At 41.0% G+C, this 21,042-nt stretch overlaps 1 protein-coding gene across 1 annotated transcript in view; it reads left to right on the forward strand.

The window, feature by feature from the left end:
* Window positions 1–326: 326 nt before the first annotated feature.
* kcna10a (potassium voltage-gated channel, shaker-related subfamily, member 10a) overlaps window positions 327–21,042 on the forward strand; it is a 38,193-nt gene continuing 17,477 nt past the window's right edge. The window contains exon 1 of the mRNA XM_062053843.1: window positions 327–444. The gene's annotated coding sequence lies outside the window, so the exon portion shown is untranslated. The remainder of the gene's footprint in view (window positions 445–21,042) is intronic.

The raw sequence follows: 21,042 nt of genomic DNA on the forward strand, positions 1-21,042 counted from the left end.
TGAGGCAGAGGTTAGAAAACACAACCTCGTTTTTAATCTCCTTAGTCTGGCTCTCCCTTTATAGACCCCCAATCCATCCCACCCCCTCCCCCTCTCTCTCTCACTCTCTGTCTCTCTCTCTCTCTCTCTGTCTCTCTCTCTCTCTCTCTCTCTCTCTCTCTGTCTCTCAACGTGCAGCACAATGTTATTGAGGACGAAGACAAGCAGGGAATTGGCTAAATAAACCGTAATCATGTTCTTGTTATATCACTACCACATCTGGCCCTGGGGTGACCTCGGGGGAGGGGTAGGGGAGGGGCTGGTGGGGGGGATGTGGGGTCAGTTGTCCCTGTTGGTAGAACAATGCAAGATGTTGATGTGGCAACTTGGACCGGTGTGCACCATGGACCCCAAGCTTTAGGGGAGTCGGGAAGTTTTGAAGGTGTCGGCGGCAAATGATTCGAGGTAAGTCACTTCCATCCTTACATGTGGAAGCAAGTGCAACAGTTTGTGTGAGCGTGTGATTGAGCACAGCATGCTTGTTCCCAAGCTGCAGATGGCGCTTGAATGTCATACCAGAATACTTTGAACGCCAGGGAAACTTAAAACAAAGCAAACAACCACCAGAGGCCTTCTGATACGCAACCTTAACAATTGTTGTACTTTGTTGTACGTTCTTTATGTTTCCTACCTGTTCTGAGTATTATAAATGAGCTCTCTACATCATTTCATTCAATGCATGTTGGGTTTAGTGCATACAGCACTAACTTGGACATTTGAAATGTAAACAACCATGCATGACTGTAATGTACAACCTTTTTTTTTTAAAACATTTATGACAGTTCAATTTGTTATTACTTAACCTTTTTAAATATTGCTACACTCAATAACATTGACAACCATGATTATTTTCACTACATTGTGATACTTTTTATTTTATTTTATTTCACAGATGTCTAGAAAATCTCGCATCTACTTCCTTTTAGCATGGTGTGCAGAGTCCTTTTTTGTTTTTTTTTGTGTTTTTTAATTTGAAGGACAATGTGCAGTTACATTAGGATGATGGCTGCACCAGATTTAGCACCATGCTAATTTCCATCTGTAGTCCTTTTATGGTGCATCTAATATCCACAATAAAATTACACAGGATTGAAAATACACAACAATATTACAATTACATAATGATAAACAATTTAAAATACAAGTACAATACATAGAGGGTATGTGAGTTACAAATCAGTGGGTGGTCAAGTTACAGTAGTTTAGCAGCTTCATTTAAAGTGCAGAAGTATATAAAGTGCAGCAGTTTTTATCAAAGTCCACATACAGTGCAGTAGCCATCAGATGATAACCATAATGGTGTCATTCAATAGCTGTATATCCCATTGATTTTAAACCAGGATTCTCCAAAAAGTTACCTTGAATAAGTTCATCTAAACGTCTAATCAGAAATTACAAGACCTAACATATTAAATGGTAAATTACTCTCGATCACTGCAGTGTTAATTATCTTCTTGCACTTAACATACACCCTATAAAAAGTAGGCTACATGTAGGAATATAGCGGACTGCCAGGTTATAGAGAATGCCTTTATTGTGACATTTTAAGAGCGTTCTTATATCTGCCCAGGAATATGTACACATTGTTACATTGGAGGCCAATAACTAACCCAAAAAGATACTGTACAATAGTGTTGTTTGTACCGTAATGTACTCACATGGACTTCCGCTATCCTCTATTTCTGACACTATAATCATAGTCATTTTCCTTTACCAAATAAAATCTTTACTAACAATAAATCAAAAGTAACTGTTTCCAGGGCCAAAAATGAAAATACATGTTTTAAAGCTCCTACCCACCTGCTCCCAGTGCAACCCACACTGGCTTAAATGTAACTTAGATATTGAGTCGCTAGAGAAAAGCGCTACATACATATAATTCACTTCACTTCACTTCACTAAGGTCAAAAGTCAAGCAATACATTTCAAGTTACCTTCGAGTGTCAAGTTACTGCACCTACATTTTAAAGTCCCTAATGTGTTGTTGTTGTTGTTTTTGTTGTTGCTGTTGTTGAAACTAATCATATCTGCTTTACCAACAGGCAACAGGTGCAAAAACTAACCAGAAAGATAAAAATTAGTGCATTGGTCGGATGTGAGCAATAATGATCCTATTGTTACTACTGAATTTAATCTGTTTGAAAGTAAATGTATAAATCATTAAAACAGCAAAAATACATGAACACATTACATATAAATTGGTTGTAATTATCAACCATCATATTTGTTATTCATTGCATTGTTTTGGCATATTTGTGTGCGTGTGGGAATGTGTGTGTGTGTGTGTGTGTGTGCGCGTGTGCGTGTGTGTGTGTGTGTGTGTGTGTGTGCGTGTGTGTGTGCGCGCGCGCGCGTGTGTGTGCGTGTGTGTTAGTGCTTTATATGTTTGTGTGGCACCTGGGATTAGTATAATAGTCAGTCCAGATGGCTGTAGTTTCACTGTCTGACACACAAAAAAAGGACTTCTGGAAAATAATGTAACATTTCTGTAAATGAGACGTGCTTACTCTCCTATGGAGGGGGAGGTGCAGTGGCTGGAGGGAGGGATTGTGTTTTTCATAGTTAAGGATGTAGGTTAAAATAAGATTGGCTGGGGAGCAAATCTCTCTCTAAATAGAGACATTAGGCCTTTTTCCACCAAAAGTTCAGGAACTTAATGTTCCTCTAACCTTTAATCTGGATGAGTGGTACAGTATATTTCTACACTGATACACCATGTAAATAAACAGACAATATTAGGTCAAACTTTACCATATTTTTTGGACCATAGGGCGCACCGGACTATAAGGTGCACTGCCGATGAGCGGGTCTATTCTGGTCCATTTTTATACAAAAGGCGCACCGGATTACAAGACGCTAAAGGTGTCAAAAATAAGATTTTTTTTTCTACATTTAAAACAATATTTTGTGGTCTAAGTCAGTGGTCCCCAACCTTTTTTTAGCTGCAGACGCTTGAACATTTGTCCCACGGACTGTGGGGGGATGGTATTTATTTGTATTTTTTATTTATTTATTTTTTTGTCATAAAGAAATACAATCATGTGTGCTTACAGAGTGTATCACTGCAGACTGTATTGATCTATATTGATATATAATGTGTTTATTGTGTTTTTTATGTTGATTTAATTTAAAAAAGAAAATATGTTTTTATTTTTTTAATTTATTTTTTTGTTTTTTTTCTTGTGCGGTCCACGGATCGGTACTGGTCCACGGATCGGTACCGGGCCGCGGCCCGGTGGTTGGGGACCACTGGTCTAAGTACCATGTAATGGTGGTTATTTGGTCAAAATGTTGCATAGATTATGTTTTACAGACCATCTTCAAGCGCTTCAGGATGTGTCGTTTTGTGGGCGGTCTTATTTACGTGGCTCACCTTCGGTAGCGTCTTATCTCCGCCATCTTTGTTGTAGCGGTGTAGCGTGCAAGGACGGGAGTGGAAGAAGTGTCAAAAGATGGAGCTAACTGTTTGAATGACATTCAGACTTTACTTAAATCAATAACGGAGCAGCATCTCCTCATCCGTGGCTCACTAGTGCAACAACACGTCTATACGTACCTCTTATGTGTGACTGCCATCTACTGGTCACACTTATTATTACACCATGTACCAAATACAATAGCTTCGAGGTCGGTAAACACAACCAGAATTATTCCGTAGATTAGGCGCACCGTGTTATAAGGCCGATTTTTGAGAAAATGAAAGGATTGTAAGTTCGCCCTACAGTCCAAAAAATACAATGAGTAAATTAAATACAAAGCAAAATTCTCAGCATTCACACAACGATAAGATTGAAAAACAAGGTGTACCCGTTTTTACATGAAAAGTCAGGCTTTTGTCCAAAGTGTCCAACAATCAGAAAGTCCTTCCCTTGGTAAATGAATGGTGTGTCACTGACTACTTTTACAGCACGTAACAAAGTTATTAGTGAATATTTACTTTATATTGCTCTGTAAATATGTTTGAAGGACTTCTTGTAGCTTTTTGAAATGAAGTTTGTAAAATTAATAAACATACTTGCCAACCTTGAGACCTCCAATTTCGGGAGGTGGGGGGCGTGGTCGGGGGTGGGGCGGGAGCGTGGTTGGGGGGCAGGGGTGTGGTTAAGAGGGGAGGAGTATATTTACAGCTAGAATTCACCAAGCCAAGTATTTCATTTATATATATATATATATATATATATATATATATATATATATATATATATATATATATATATATATATATATATATATATATATATATATATATATATATAAAATATATATATATATATATATATATATATATATATATATTATATATATATATATATATATATATATATATATATATATATATATATATATATATATATATATATATATATAAATAAATAAATATATATATATATATATATATATATATATATATATATATATATGAAATAGTATATATACAGTACATATATTAATATGTATATATATACTATATATATATATATATATATATATATATTTCTACATCCTGAAAATATGCAAACAAAACTGTGTTTAGGTAATTGATACCTCAAACTTGCATAAATAAATCTTAAGGAATATAACATAACTTGGCTTCTGAGAGCTTAAAAATGTAATGAATAAAATGCTAAAGTTGTTGATAAACAAGCAATTATTTTAATGATTAAATATGGTCATTTTAAATGAATTATTATGATCATTTCAAATTAATTGTTTCAAATATGTTTATTTTAATGTATAATTCTATGGTTGGATGTAATAAGGAGTAAGAAAAAATACAAATAAAAAAATACAATTAATTTTGATGTTTTTAGCAAAATATAGTAAACATTTATTTTTACTATATTTTACGAGCTGCGGTGCGCAGCTCGTACATCGCCGCCTTCTACTTCACCCTCAGCAGCCTGACCAGCGTCGGCTTTGGCAACGTGTGTGCTAACACGGACACCGAGAAGATCTTCTCCATCTGCACCATGCTCATCGGCGGTATGGAATAACGCGATTGGGCAGGCACGCTGTTTATATCGTGGGAAAGCGGACGTGAAAAAAGGCTGTCCTCACTCAGGTCTGCATGGAGCTGAGGGGGCGTGGCCTCCAGCTCCGCCTGAAAATCGGGAGATTTTCGGGAGAAAATTTGTCCCGGGAGGTTTTCGGGAGAGGCGCTAAATTTTGGGAGTCTCCTGGAAAATCCGGGAGGGTTGGCAAGTATGTATTAATAAACAGCATGAAACTGCATTCTAGTTTAAAGACTACAACTGAGTAAAAACACTACAAGATAGTTCCTATAATCAGCGTTCTCCAGCACACAGATGCCCCACAAAAGTTCCTGCAAGTCGAAAGTTCCTTTCGTAATTTTTTCTCCCTGTTGTCAAGTACGTTAATTGTAAGAAAAATACACAAGAAATAAACAAGTTGTCTTTTTGCATACTGTAATTGTGGCTGAACTATCAGCTTCAAAAGTTTGAGAAACACCCCAACTGTGTTAAACCAATCAGCATTTGACAGACCAGGCCTCCCCCGCTAAAGTTCCTGCAGGAACTTTTCAAAGCTACTTGGAACTGCATTAGCTCCACGGAACATTATTTACCCATGTTTTGGTGAAAACGCAGGGGAAATGGGAAAGTTCCTTTAATAGTCCCTGCGGTGGAAAAGGGCTTTGTATAAGTTATCCCCTTCTGAGAAGAATGTATTCACTCTGTCTGCATTTAAAAAGCTGCGCAAAAAGTAATCTGTGCAAATATGTGTTTAATTGATTTTATCAGGTGCATTGTTAATTATGTGTTAATTTGAACTACTATTATATATGAGATATTGCTGGGACATTCAAATTTGCCACACTAGGTGGATGTGAACATATCTATTTGAATGATACTGAATATCTAATATTGTGTTATTTAGATCACATGTTATTGAGTAAATAGCACTTCTTGAGCTGATAGAACAGTTTTTCAGGAAGTTTGTATTTTACTAGGAAAGGGATGGACTATTATGGCAAAAATAATAATCACGATTATTTAGATGGATATTGTAATTATGATTATAACACGATTATGTATTAAATTGCAAACATGAGTATTTATTGCACCACCAAAACTCAACTTTAAATATAATTTTAAAAAAGGAATACAAATTAGTAACGGATAAACCACATCCAGTAAAATAACAACAGTAATAAAACAACAATAGCTATATAAAAAACAATAATATTCAACAGCAATACAACTTTTTTTATACAATGTTTTTTTCTTTTACACTTATTTTACAACCATACAATGTGTGCTTTTTGTGTCAAATAAAATGTAATCAAATGTTTGTCAATTACAGTAAATGCAAAAATCCTCACATTTATTGGTGTAATATATCTTTGGACACTTTTGACTAGAATTATTGGTCAAAGCATAATAGTTGTGTAAAAGTATCAATACGTGATTTGAGTACATTATGCTTGTGTAAGGTACTTTTTTGAAACCTTTATTTTGTTAGTGCAGTCAGACCAAATGTGGCACATTGCGCTATTATTGTGAAGGGTGAAAGTGTGCTGTGCTGTTGTCAGCTTGACTAGTAGAGACAATTTGAGGCTGTAAAAAAAAAGAGAGTGACCCTCTGAAGTTGCGACTGATGATTGTACATTAATGTTACATCAATGATGTCGTTCACAACAACACAAGCAGATGAGATGTGTTGTGGGTGTACGGACTGTTCTCGCCAGCTTGAGCTTCATACTTGAGTCGTGTCAAAGTGGCCATCTCAACATTGTTAAGTCCAGGACTTGTTTCGGGGATGAATGGGCGGTTAATTTGAACATTATTTTCCCACACAAATGTACTTTCTCTCACATTTATGTCGATTTCCCTGATATTCTGCATTTTACAGCAGAATCCGTTTTATTAACCAATTATGTGACTTCGTCTGTGGTTACGCATATTCGGAAATCATATGCCTTACTATTTTTTTGAGTTTAGTGATTATTAATTATCATTTAAAGGCCTACTGAAATGATTTTTTTTTATTTAAACGGGAATAGCAGATCCATTCTATGTGTCATACTTGATCATTTCGCGATATTGCCATATTTTTGCTGAAAGGATTTAGTAGAGAAAATCGACGATAAAGTTCGCAACTTTTGCTCGCTGATAAAAAAAAAGCCTTGCCTGTACCGGAAGTAGCGTGACGTCACAGGAGCTAGGATTCCTCACAATTCCCCGTTGTTTACAATGGAGCGAGAGATATTCGGACCGAGAAAGTGATGATTACCCCATTAATTTGAGCGAGGATGAAAGATTCGTAGATGAGGAACGTTACAGTGAATGACTTGAGAGGCAGCGATGGACGTATCTTTTTTCGCTCTGACCGTAACTTAGGTACAAGCTGGCTCATTGGATTCCACACTCTCCTTTTCCTATTGTGGATCACAGATTTGTATTTTAAACCACCTCGGATACTATATCCTCTTGAAAATGAGAGTCGAGAACGCGAAATGGACATTCAGTGCCTTTTATCTCCACGACAATACATCGGCGAAATGCTTTAGCTACGAGCTAATGTGATAGCATCTTGCTTTAACTGCATATAGAAACAAAAGAAATAAACCCCTGACTGGAAGGATAGATAGAAAATCAACAATACTATTAAACCGTGGACATGTAAATACACGGTTAATGCTTTCCAGGCTGGCGAAGGTTTACAATGCTGTGCTAATGACGCCATTGAAGCTAACTTAGCAACCGGACTGCACAGAGCTATGCTAAAAACATTAGCTCTCCACCTACGCCAGCCAGCCCTCATTTGCTCATCAACACCTGTGCTCACCTGCATTCCAGCGATCGGCAGAAGGACGAAGGACTTTCCCCGATGCGTTTGGCGGCCCGGAGACGTAGGAAGTCAAGGTGAGGTCGCCGGCTAGCGCGGCTAGCGCGGCTAGCGCGGCTTGCGCTCCAACAAAGTCCTCCTGGTTGTGTTGCTGTAGTCCGCTGCTAATACACTGATCCCACCTACAACTGTCTTCTTTGCAGCCTTCATTGTTCATTAAAAAAATTGCAAAAGATGTCCAGAATACTGTGGAATTATGAAATGAAAACAGATCTTTTTGTATAGGATTCTACGGGGTACCGTAACTTCCGTTACTCGGACTTCGTCACACGCATACGTCATCATACCGCGATGTTTCAGCCGGATATTTCCCGGGAAGTTTTAAATGTCACTTTATAAGTTAACCCGGCCGTATTGGCATGTGTTGCAATGTTAAGATTTCATCATTGATATATAAACTATCAGACTGCGTGGTCGGTAGTAGTGGCTTTCAGTAGGCCTTTAAGCATACTTGTGCTGTGTCACATAATAAGTAGCAACCATGATAAGATCCGAGACTTCTTGTAGACCTGGTCTTTGTTCCACTCATTCACTCCTCATCCTAACTAACTAACTAACTAACTATGGATGCTGATGTGTCATCCATGTTGCTGCTACTTCATATTAGCGCTGCTTTTGATAACGTAGATCATAACATTTTATTAGAACGTATCAAATGAGTTATACTTGTATAGCGCTTTTCTACCTTCAAGATACTCAAAGCGCTTTGACGCTATTTCCACATTCACCCATTCACACACATTCACACACTGATGGCGGGAGCTGCCATGCAAGGCGCTAACCACGACCCATCAGGAGCAAGGATGAAGTGTCTTGCTCAAGGACACAACGGACATGACTAGGTTGGAAGAAGCCGGGGATTGAACAAGGAACCCTCAGGTAGCTGGCACAACCACTCTCCCAACCACGCCATGCCGTCCCTCAAAACACGTATTGGTATGTCAGATTTAGCCTTTTCTGGTTTAACTCCTATCTTAATGACAGGATGCAGTGTGTCTCCCATAACAATGTGACCTTGGAGTATGTTAAGGTAACATACAAAGTTACACAGGGTTCAGTTCTTGGCCCTGCACTCTTCAGCATCTACATACCGCCGCTAGGGGACATCATACGCAAATATGGTGTTAGCTTTCACTGTTATGCTGATGACACCCAACTTTACATGCCCCAAAAGCTGACCAACACGCCAGATTGTAGTCATCTGGAGGTGTGTCTTAATGAAACTAAACAGTGGATGTCCAGCAACTTTTAGCATCTTAACGCTAAAAAAACGAAAATGCTGATTATCGGTCCTGCTAGACACCGACACCTATTTAATAATATTACCTTAACATTTGACAACAAAACAATTACACAAAGCGACTCTGTAAAGAATCTGGCTATTATCTTCGACCCAACTTTCTCATTTGAGTCCCACATTGAGTGTTACTAAAACAGCCTTCTTTCATCTCTGAAATATCGCTATAATGTGTCCCAATTTGTCCACCACCAACTCTGAAATCATTATTCATGTGTTCATTACGTCTCGTCTCGATTGCTGTAACTTATTATTTTCGGGTCTCCCTATGTCTAGCATTAAAAGATTACAGTTGGTACAAAATGCAGCTGCTAGAAAGTTTGATCATATTATGCCTATACTGGCTCACCTGCACTGGCTTCCTGTGCACTTAAGATGTGACTTTAAGGTTTTACTACTTACGTATAAAATACTTAACGGTCTAGCTCCATCCTATCTTGCTGATTGTATTGTACCATTAATCCGGCCAGAAATCTGCGTTCAAAGAACTACGGCTTATTAGTGATTCCCAGAAAACAAAATAAGTCTGCAGGCTTTAGACCATTTTCTATTCAGGCTCCAGTACTCTGGAATGCTCTACCGGTAACAGTTAGAGATGTTACCTCAGTAGAAGCATTTACGTCCCATCTTAAAACTAAATTGTATGCTCTAGCCTTTAAATATACCCCTTTTTAGACCAGTTGATCTGCTGTCTCTCTTTTCTGCTCTGCACCCCTCACCTGCGTGGAGAAGTTATCAGGTGACTACGGATCAGCCTCCACAGATGAGTCGCTAGTTGTCCAAAGTCAGGACCCAGTATGGACCAGTCCTCTGTGCATCAGTTGGTGACGTCCCTGCGCTGCTGACTTGTCTCCGTTCAAGATGATCCCCTGCTGGCCTCCCAATGGACTGGACTTGCACATGAAGTCGGGACCCGGGGTGACCACTCCTTAGGCATCAGTCGGTGACGTCTCTGCGCCCCGACTTGTCTACATGCAAGAGGATCCCTTGCTGGCCCCACTATGGACTGGACTCTCACATTATTAACTGTATCCACTCGGCATCCATTGCACCGGTCACTCAGGGGTCCCCACACCTGCGGTCCCTTCCAAGCTTTCTCGTTGTTCCTATTGGGTTGAGTTTTTTCTTGCCCTGATGTGGGATGTTGTTGTGGCTTGTGCAGCCCTGTGTTTAAGGGCTATATAAGTAAACGTTGATTGATTAAATGATGATCCATTTCACCGTCACAAGCTCCGGAATTTTCATGCACGTTGTGCATAATAAATTGTTTCTTTTTAAAAAAATATTATTATATTTTCATGATCGGGAGAAGCCATAATCAAAATCAAAATCAAAATGTCATTAATTGTCCAGCCCTAGTGTTGCAGTCTGTGTTAGTACATGAGTGTGTGGGTCTTTCTGTTGTCAAAAGGCCAAAGACGGATTTTGTCCCCAGCTGTTGTGCACAGGAACTTGGCCTGAAGCCTGATGACACACCCCTGTCAGCTTGCATCTTGTAAATGCCTTGCGGAGGAGACTGCACATTAACGACACATCTGCGCCAGACATATGGATAAAAGAGGCATTTAATTTAATTTGCTCTGATGTTGCTCCCTATATACAGTATATGAAATGTTGATAGGGGCTATGCTAAGTGGACACGCCACTGTTAAATACATAGTTATTGTGAAGTATCAAAAACCTACGACTGGACTCACATTATTAACCGTACCCACTGGGCATCCAGTGCACCAGTCACCCAGGGTGAGGGAAGAGGGATTAAGGGCTATATAAATAAACTTTGATTGATTTGATAACTTGATGTGGGAAAAAATCCTCCCCTCAGCTGTTACTTTATCGTGGTAATAATAGTAATAATAAAACATTGAATGTATAAGCGCCTTTCAAAAGACCCAAAGACACTTTACAATATGCAGATAAATAATTCAAAGATAATGATAAAACAACAAAGTATAAAATCAACATGTGAGGATGTCCCAATGATCCTAGAAGCTATATTGCCTGGGGGCTTCTCTGCCCCCTGGTAGGGTCTCCCTAAACAAACAGGTCCTAGGTGAGGGACCAAACAAAGAGCAGCTTGAAGATCTCTTTGAAAAGACACAATCAAGGGCCCATATTTACCTCACCCGAGCAGTAGAGAATATAAACAGATTTTTGCTCCAATGCATATTTTGCTTTATTCATTATTATCCTGCCACTAAATGTTGTAATTGTTTTTATAAAAGAGGTATAGTTAATTGTATCATCTATTGTTACACCTATAAATTTTATTTATTTTATTTGTGTCAATGTCTAATCTGCATTTGTATTTGTGTCTGTCTTTCAATTCTATAACTGTTACCAAATACATTTATTTTAGTTTTACTGTGATTCAAGGATAGTCGATTTTTGTCAAACCATCTCTTTAATGTATTCATTTTTTGTTCTTTGTTCTCTGTGTGTTCTCTCCTGAACAAAATGTGGTCGTGGTGTCTGCAAATAGCCCTAACTTTAAGTCCGTTGTAACTTTGAAAATGTCGTTGTATAGAAATTTAACAATTTCGGTCCCAGTATTAATCTGTGGGGTAGGTGGCAAAATATGTTTAGCGGTGTAGACTTGTGTTCGCCTTGCTTCAGTAGTTGCCTACTAGCCTGTACAAACCTGATAATAATTAAAGTGGCCCTGATTATCCTCAAGGTAGACACCTAACCTCTACTTTGTTTACAAAGAGTGTAAAAGACTTTAAAAAAGAATGAAATGTGAAGGAGGAATCGACAAAAGATTTACGAGGTCACAGTCAACTTTGTGTTAATTAACACTGACTTGTCTCTTGATTGAAAGGGTTGTGTATTCTCATGGAACCATATTATCTTAAAAATATATTTTAGATCATGTCTAGTATTACCCACCTATTTTAATGATTTCCTTTACTCTCGTTGTTTGTTGCTATGGAAGGAACCTAAACCGCTCATTCACACATGGCTGACACAGCATCAACTTTAAGTATCTTGCTTTTAAGATGCTTTGATAGGACTGAGAATGAACCTAAACCAAGGATTGATTGATTGAAACTTTTATTAGTAGATTGCACAGCGCAGTACATATTCCGTACAATTGACCACTAAATGTATTTATAAATGGTTGATTTATATAGGCTAGTAAGGTAAAGTTTTGTACCTGACAAGTTTCGGCTATCTTGCTTCTGCAGCCTTCCTCAGAGGTGTCACGTGATGTTAGTGTGACGTCATCTGTGACGTGTTATATAAATCAACCATTTATAAATACACATTAGTAGGCTAAATGAACCTCTTCAACATATGACCACTAAATGGTAACACCCGAATACGTTTTTCAACTTGATTCATGATACAGATATATACTATCATCATAATACAGTTATCACACAAGATAATCATCAGAGTATATACATTGAATTATTTACATTATTTACAATTCGGGGTGTGGGATGTGGAGGGGGTGGGGGGTTAGGTTTGGTTGATATCAACACTTCAGTCATCAACAATTGCATCATCAGAGAAATGGACATTGGAACAGTGTAGGACTGACTTGGTAGGATATGTACAGCAAGTAGTGGACATAGAGAGAGAGAGAGAGATCAGAAAGTGTAAGAATAAGTATCTACATTTGATTATTTATATTTGATCATTTACAATCCGGGGAGGTAAGATGTGGAAGGGAGGGTGTTAGTTTAGGGTTGAAGTTGCCTGGAGGTGTTCTTTTAGTGCGGTTTTGAAGGAGGATAGAGATGCCCTTTCTTTTACACCTGTTGGGAGTGCATTCCATATTGATGTGGCATAGAAAGAGAATGAGTTAAGACCTTTGTTAGATCGGAATCTGGGTTTAACGTGGTAAGTGGAACTCCCCCTGGTGTTGTGGTTATGGCGGTCATTTATGTTTAGGAAGTAGTTTGATACGTACTTAGGTATCAGGGAGGTGTAGCGGATTTTATAGACTAGGCTCAGTGCAAGTTGTTTTACTCTGTCACCCACTTTTATAGTGAAGTCACTGACTTTCTTAAGGTTGATGTGGGACCCAAATAGGATGGATTCCGTTTTACCCAAGTGTATGGATAGCTTGTCAGCTCGCGAGCCAGGTGCAAATTCTACAGAGTTCAGCACTGAGGATTTTCTCCACCTGTGACTTGTCCTTGCCTGATACCAGCAGGGCCGAGTCATCCGCAAACAAGAACAATTCACAGTCGCATGCTGATGACATGTCGTTTATGTATATTAGGAACATTAAAGGCCCTAATATACTGCCTTGGGGGACTCCACAGCTTACTGAGAGGGGGGGGGGGGTGACACGGTGCCATTCACCTCTACCACCTGTTTCCTCCCCTACAAGTAAGATTGTATCCAGCTCCATGAGGTTTTGCCCGCGTCCACCTCATGTTTGATGTGGTCGGTCAGATAGAAAAGGCATGTGTCAGTGGAGTGGTTAGTTCTGAAGCCTGATTGGAATTTGTACATGAGTTTATTAGTGGCAAGGTAACTATCGACCTGTTCATAAACAATTTTTTCCATTACTTTTTAAATGGAACTGAGAATAGAAACAGGTTGGTAGTTGCCAGGTTCTAATTTGCTACCTTTTTTAAAGAGGGGAGTTACTCTTGCTATTTTAAAATCTTTTGGTACTTGGCCTTGTGTAATTGAGAGGTTTATTATGTGCGTGATGATTGGGGCAATGGTGGGGCTATGCTGGTGGAAAAGGTGTTAAGTCTGCTTACTACCTCCATTTTGTCTGTAATGAGGGAGTCACCCTCCTTGATGTTGATGTTGGTGAGTCTGGTTTTAAGTTTCTGGCTGCAACCAGGAAGCTGGTTGTTGAGGATTTTCCAGAGCTCACGTGGCTTATTTGTGTTTTCCTCTATTTTGTCGTTAATGTAATTTTTTTCTAAGGATTTAGTCAGGTTGGTTGTCTTATTTCTTTATTTATTGCATTGCTTTTTGAGTGTTTAAAGGACTGATTTGAGGTTATTATTGGGTTGTATAACTACTTCGGTTTTACACTTTTGGTATTCTGAGTATTTTTTGGCTCTGTCTTTTATGGCAGCTAATAGGTCCGGATTCATCCATGGTTCAGAGCGGGCTTTGATCCTGACTGTTCTCACGGGAGCCATGTCATTTAGTATCGTTAGGAACGCTGTTTTGAAGCGTTCCCAAGCATCATCGACCAGGTTGCTCGTGAGCACAGGGGACCAGTCCCACTCACCTAATTTTAGGTTGAAATTATCACTGGAGTATGTTTTAAGGGATCTGGATTGAGCTGTTATGTGGCCGTTGGCTATGGTTTTAGCTATTTTGCGGGTGCAGAAGGTTAGATAGTGGTCGCTAAGACCACAGATCATGACCCCACTATTTTTTATTTTAGGCCGGTCTGAAGTGAGAATGAGATCTATGGTTGATTGGGTGGAATCACACACCCTTGTAGGTAGTGTTATTAGCTGTGAAAGACTGTGTAGATTAAAAAGCTTGCTGTAGGATCTGAAGACAGGCGCATCTCTGCGTTGAATATCTGTGTTCAGATCTCCAGTTATAATTTTCTACAAGTTGTCTACCCCAGCCAAGCAGTCCTCGAGAGCCCCATAGAAATCACTCTGATTAGGGGGTCTGTATACATTCCCTGTCAGTATAACTACTGTTATACAGTCCCTATCAGTATAACTAATGTCCAGAAACTACTTAGCTTTTTTAAATTTGATTTCCGCCCACACAGATTCAAGGGCATTGTGGTTGAGATCAGTGCGAGTTATGTATTTTATATCCTGGTGAATATACATACAAACACCCCCACCATGTTTATTCCTGTCATTTCTGATAACCGAAAATGTTTCTATCTCTATCTCTGAGTCAGAAACACTTTGATCTAATTTGGTTTCAGAGAAACACAGTATTTTTACCTTCTTGTTGAGGAAAATTTCTTTGATTTGGTCGAGTTTGGTTCCAGAGAGGCTGTTCACATTAAGGTGGATGATGTGTAGTCCACTGGAACCAAAAAGAGCATCAGAGTCCGTTGTGTAGTGGTAATGTCCAGAAAAAGGAGAGATGGCTATGTTGGTTGTTATTGAAGTTGAAGATGAAGATGAAGAGCAGTCCAGTTCTCTGTTTTGATGTACAAACCCCGTTTCCATATGAGTTGGGAAATTGTGTTAGATGTAAATATAAACGGAATACAATGATTTGCAAATCATTTTCAACCCATATTCAGTTGAATATGCTACAAAGACAACATATTTGATGTTCAAACCGATAAACATTTTTTTTGTGCAAATAATCATTAACTTTAGAATTTGATACCAGCAACACGTGACAAAAAAGTTGGGAAAGGTGGCAATAAATACTGCTAAAGTTGAGGAATGCTCATCAAACACTTATTTGGAACATCCCACAGGTGAACAGGCAAATTGGGAACAGGTGGGCGCCATGATTGGGTATAAAAGTAGATTCCATGAAATGCTCAGTCATTCACAAACAAGGATGGGGCGAGTGTCACCACTTTGTCAACAAATGCGTGAGCAAATTGTTGAACAGTTTAAGAAAAACCTTTCTCAACCAGCTATTGCAAGGAATTTAGGGATTTCACCATCTACGGTCCGTAATATCATCAAAGGGTTCAGAGAATCTGGAGAAATCACTGCACGTAAGCAGCTAAGCCCGTGACCTTCGATCCCTCAGGCAGTGCTGTATCAACAAGCGACATCAGTGTGTAAAGGATATCACCACATGGGCTCAGGAACACTTCAGAAACCCACTGTCAGTAACTACAGTTGGTCGCTATATCTGTAAGTGCAAGCTAAAACTCTCCTATGCAAGGCGAAAACCGTTTATCAACAACACCCAGAAACACTGTCGGCTTCGTTGGGCCTGAGCTCATCTAAGATGGACTGATACAAAGTGGAAAAGTGTTCTGTGGTCTGACGAGTCCACATTTCAAATTATTTTTGGAAACTGTGGACGTCGTGTCCTCCGGACCAAAGAGGAAAAGAACTATCCGGATTGTTATAAGCGCAAAGGTGAGGGCGGTCGCATTTTTCTCCGCTCCCTCCTTCCCTGCTTGCTTTCTTGTGTCCTTGTCTTTGTCTGAACTTTTTTGAAGCCTTTTTTGAAGCCTTTTTTTCTTGCGCTGTCCTCAAATCTAAACATCAAAATGAATTTGATCAACTGGACTCTCGACGCAATGGACACAGTCTTTTAAATAATGATAAATGGGTTATACTTGTATAGCGCTTTTCTACCTTCAAGGTACTCAAAGCGCTTTGACAGTATTTCCACATTACCCATTCACACACACATTCACACACTGATGGCGGGAGCTGCCATGCAAGGCGCTAACCAGCAGCCATCAGAGGCAAAGGGTGAAGTGTCTTGCCCAAGGACACAACGGACGTGACTAGGAAGGTAGAAGGTGGGAATTGAACCCCAGTAACCAGCAACACTCCGATTGCTGGCACAGCCACTCTACCAACTTCGCCACGCCGTCCAAGGAAAAGAGGTTCGGGGGAGCCTGGCTGCCCTGATTGCGTACCCCGCACTGCTGCGGGGTACGTGAGAGATTCCTGGAATACTTGAAGACTCATGTGCCTCTCAGTCCTTTCCATCGAGGATGTGGAAGACATCTACCTATTTGGAACCGTGATCGCAGGGCATTTGCTGATTGGGCTGGGCATTGCTCTGGTGTATCGTCAAATTCGGAAGACGATGGCAGCCACTCAAGGGGCCCAAAGGCTGTTCAACGCAATGGAAGGATTGGGTTGTGCTGTGGGATCACAGACTGGAGCGATTTCTGATTTGAATCGCAAAATGGATATCATCTTGGAGAAGTTTGCCGAGGAAGAATAATTAAATTGGAATTGAGAAAGCCAGCACACGGACACAGAGCAGGAATGTCATTGTTTTGACTGCTCGAAGAAAAACAACATCTTAATCTACGATTTGACTCCCTCGAATGGCCTTGATGCTATCAGGAACAGGCTCTTCTGAAGAACTCCCCCGAGGACTCCTCAAAGATGGACGCTTTTGACCTTCCTTTTTTTCAAAAAGCACCTGAGTCGAACTTTTGAGATCGGCCTCAGTCCACAAAGACATTCCAACATCTCACCCAAGTTAATTGGGCATACATGCACGCACACGCCCCTCCCCAAATCAACGCCTTCACCACTGCTTAATTCCTCCGGGGTTGTGGGGGCTGAGTAGCGCTTTAATAGCGGCAGCCGGCCTCCAGGGTCCCAACTCCCCCCTCCTCTGTTGCGAGTTGTTGTGATTACATGTACCATGTTTATGTGTGCCATGCTATGTGAGGTTTTTTCCTCGGACTCAGTCTGGACCACTCCTGAGGGTCCAGCCTCAGACTGATATTTTTTTTACTCTTCCCCCTTTCCCAATGTCACCTTTTTCACACCTTTTTATGGAGCGCTGTAAGTGGCTGATCCGTTGGCGGTCCCGTCTTGTCCCCCTGTAACGTATGTCTGCTCTTAGCGGGATTGTGCCGAAAATGTAATTTCAGTTCTTATGTGTCTTGTACATGTTAAGAATGGACAAAATAAAGCTGTTGTCTGTCTGCTGTCTGTTATAGGCGCAAAGTTGAAAAGCCAGCATCTGTGATGGTATGGGGGTGTATAAGTGCCCAAGACATGGGTAACTTACACATCTGTGAAGGCGCCATTAATGCTGAAAGGTACATACATTGAAAGGTACATTTTGGAGCAACATATGTTGCCATCCAAACAACGTTACCATGGACGCCCCTGCTTATTTCAGCAAGACAATGCCAAGCCACGTGTTACATCAATGTGGCTTCATAGTAAAAGAGTGCGGCTACTAGACTGGCCTGCCTGTAGTCCAGACCTGTCTCCCATTGAAAATGTGTGGCGCATTATGAAGCCTAAAATACCACTACGGAGACTGTTGAACAACTTAAGCTGTACATCAAGCAAGAATGGGAAATAATTCCACCTGAGAAGCTTAAAAAATGTGTCTCCTCAGTTCCCAAACGTTTACTGAGTGTTGTTAAAAGGAAAGGCCATGTAACACAGTGGTGAACATGCCCTTTTCCAACTACTTTGGCACGTGTTGCAGCCATGAAATTCTAAGTTAATTATTTATTTATTTATTTTTTCGCGGGCTTTGGTGAGGGGAGGAGTTGGAGAGAGGGGGGGCAGGTAGGGGGGTTGTTGATTTCGCGGGCTTTGGTGTAGCTGAGAACAAAGACCAGGTATAGATGAAGAGGCCCCTGAATCATGTATAGGCCACGGGTCCAGGCGCCGCGGCCCCGACTGTCAGGGACCGGGGAGAGGCCGCAAGGACCCCCGTTCCGCCGTCTCTACTGCAGACCAGGGTGTTGTTGTCGACAGTCACCTCGTCCGCCGCCGCGCTGTCCGCCGTCGCGCTGTCCGCCGCCGGACCGCTGTCTTCACCGGTGTCTGGGTCGTCCTCCTCCGCCGCCGGGCCGCCGATCGCATCGATGAACGGGGTGAAGTCCTCCTTCGAGTCGCCGACCGCTGGAGCACAGGTGAGCTCGGGTTGAGATGAGCAAATAGAGGCTGGCATAGGTGGAGAGCTAATGTTTTTCAGTGGCGTGCCGTCACTAGAGGCAGGGGAGGCGGGGCCTCACCTGCCGTCATGGAAAGAAAAAAAATGTAAAAAGAAAAAAATAATAATTCAATTGTTATATGTATCCAGTGATTATACTAAATTTATTTTCCATTTAACTTCACCAGTTTTAGATTATTTTTATTTTTATTTTCACATTTGCCGTTCAAATACTGAGAAGAGACGGTGCGGTGATCAGCAGCCAGTTGAGGCACGTCACTCAGTTGTGCCTCAACATGGATTGTGCACAATGACTCGGCTAACTGCTGAGCTGCTGTGCAGTGAGACTGTATTGCTATATGAATTATATCAGCTAACTAAACTATGGCATAGTTTAGTTAGCTGAGGTATATAATGTGCAGTGTATTTTGTCAACAACTGTGTGTGTGTAACGTATTTCTTGTGCTGAGCATTCATAAATCTGCTGCAAAAGACGTACTGGTTGAGGCTCGCAGTAATCCGGCCTCCTGGTGGTAGAGGGCGGTAGTGATCCCAGAGATCATTCCACGGCCGCAGAAGAAAAAAAAAAGAAAAAAAAAAGTTTGCAAGAGATTGTTTATTTCCTCTAGCCTGGACTTTTATTAAAAACATGGGGGATTACATATGTACAATAAAACAGTTTTCTAAACTGGACTTTCAATCGAAGCAGGAGGTAATAATTAAAGGTAGACCAACGCCGGAGCTAAAAGGTTTGCTTTTGACTTCGGGACAGAAGACCGTTCTTTTCAAACGGCGTGGTACACACGCAAAGGCTGTCCAGCAAGAAAGGTAAGACCATAATAATGTTCTTTTTATTAAATGTGCTTTTTCGTGTGCTACAGTTGTGTAAAGAATGCTGGAATGAGCTTTTAAACATAAGCCGTTAACTGCTGCCAATCACATGGTGAATAAGATACTATTTAGGGTTCATATGTTTGTAAATCTAACTGTGATGATGCAGTGCCTCACCTGACATTAACCTCACCGCACGCCACTGATGTTTTTAGCATAGCTCTGACGAGGTCCTGTAGCTAAGTTAGCTTCAATGGCGTTGTTAGCAGCAGCATTGCTAGGCTTTGCCAGGCGGGTCAACATTAACCGGGTGGTTACAGGTCCAGGGTTTAGTTCCGTGTCTCCAGAGAGTAGAAGTAATAGTAGTATTGTTGATCTTTGGTCTATCTGTGATGTGGACCCGAGTGGTGGTATATTTAAAATCTAATAAAAATGTTGCTAAAAACAAATATAAAACATTAAGAACCCAATGAAGTGAGAGCAGCTGTCCAAAGTAAGGGAAGATGATTTTGCTTGTTCACAATTTATTATAATATAGCTAAAAACAGTCAAGTAGATAACACTAAAAATACCAATTGGTAAACAATAAAACAGGTGAGGGTACAGCAACGACAGGCGTGGTCAATGTCCTGGCTCCGCCCACTTCCACGGCGTCCTCCTGCACACACAATTAACACGGAGGCAGGCCACAGGGATAACATCTTTTAAAACCAAGGAGACGCTCTCCGGGCTGATGCCACACTTACACGCAAGGCAGGGTTTCCCCTGCCCTTGCTGTAGTTCCACGTCGAAGTCTTGGGTACGCCCACTCTCCTAGCCTGTCAGGACCTACGTGGCGGTACCCGTCCCGTCTCGCTCCGCCTCCTGGTCACTCCCGGGGGTCGCCGCAGGTCTCTGGGTCCCCGATCTCCCCCTGTCCACAGGACCACACAGCCAGCGTACAACGCACGAGCCCGCAAGCCCACAAGCCCACAGCCCAAGGCAGTTGGTTGCCCCCACAGATCCACAACAAACGTCACTTACTTCCGAGGCAGAGTTTCCTCTGCCCCTGCTAGTGATGGGTCCGGCAACACCGATGCATCGGCGCATGCGTCGAGCTCATAGAGAGATACCCTGTGTCGGTGCGCGTATCGCTTTTAGAAAGTCACGTGACCGAACACGAGCTGTTTTGGTCACGTGACCGCTCATGAGCTGTTCTGGTCACGTGACCGCTCATGAACTGTATCGCACTGACGCCTGCGCGTCAAACTGTGTTTATTAGGAAGCGGCGCAATGCGTGTTGTTGACGAACACCGTTAGGGCCGCTTGTTGTCACTGTCACTCAAAGTTGCATTTCAAAATTACACAGAATAAATGTGTTTATTTTGTTTAGAATTCAGATGGGTTTGATTTGGTGCGCGGCATATATTGGCTGTGCGGCGCACGGTGTGCGCGGAGGACGCTTGAGCACTGCGCAATTGCGAGGGAATGTTGCTCACAGG

Source organism: Entelurus aequoreus, linkage group LG07 (genome assembly GCF_033978785.1).
Source record: "Entelurus aequoreus isolate RoL-2023_Sb linkage group LG07, RoL_Eaeq_v1.1, whole genome shotgun sequence".
Classification (NCBI taxonomy): domain Eukaryota; kingdom Metazoa; phylum Chordata; class Actinopteri; order Syngnathiformes; family Syngnathidae; genus Entelurus; species Entelurus aequoreus.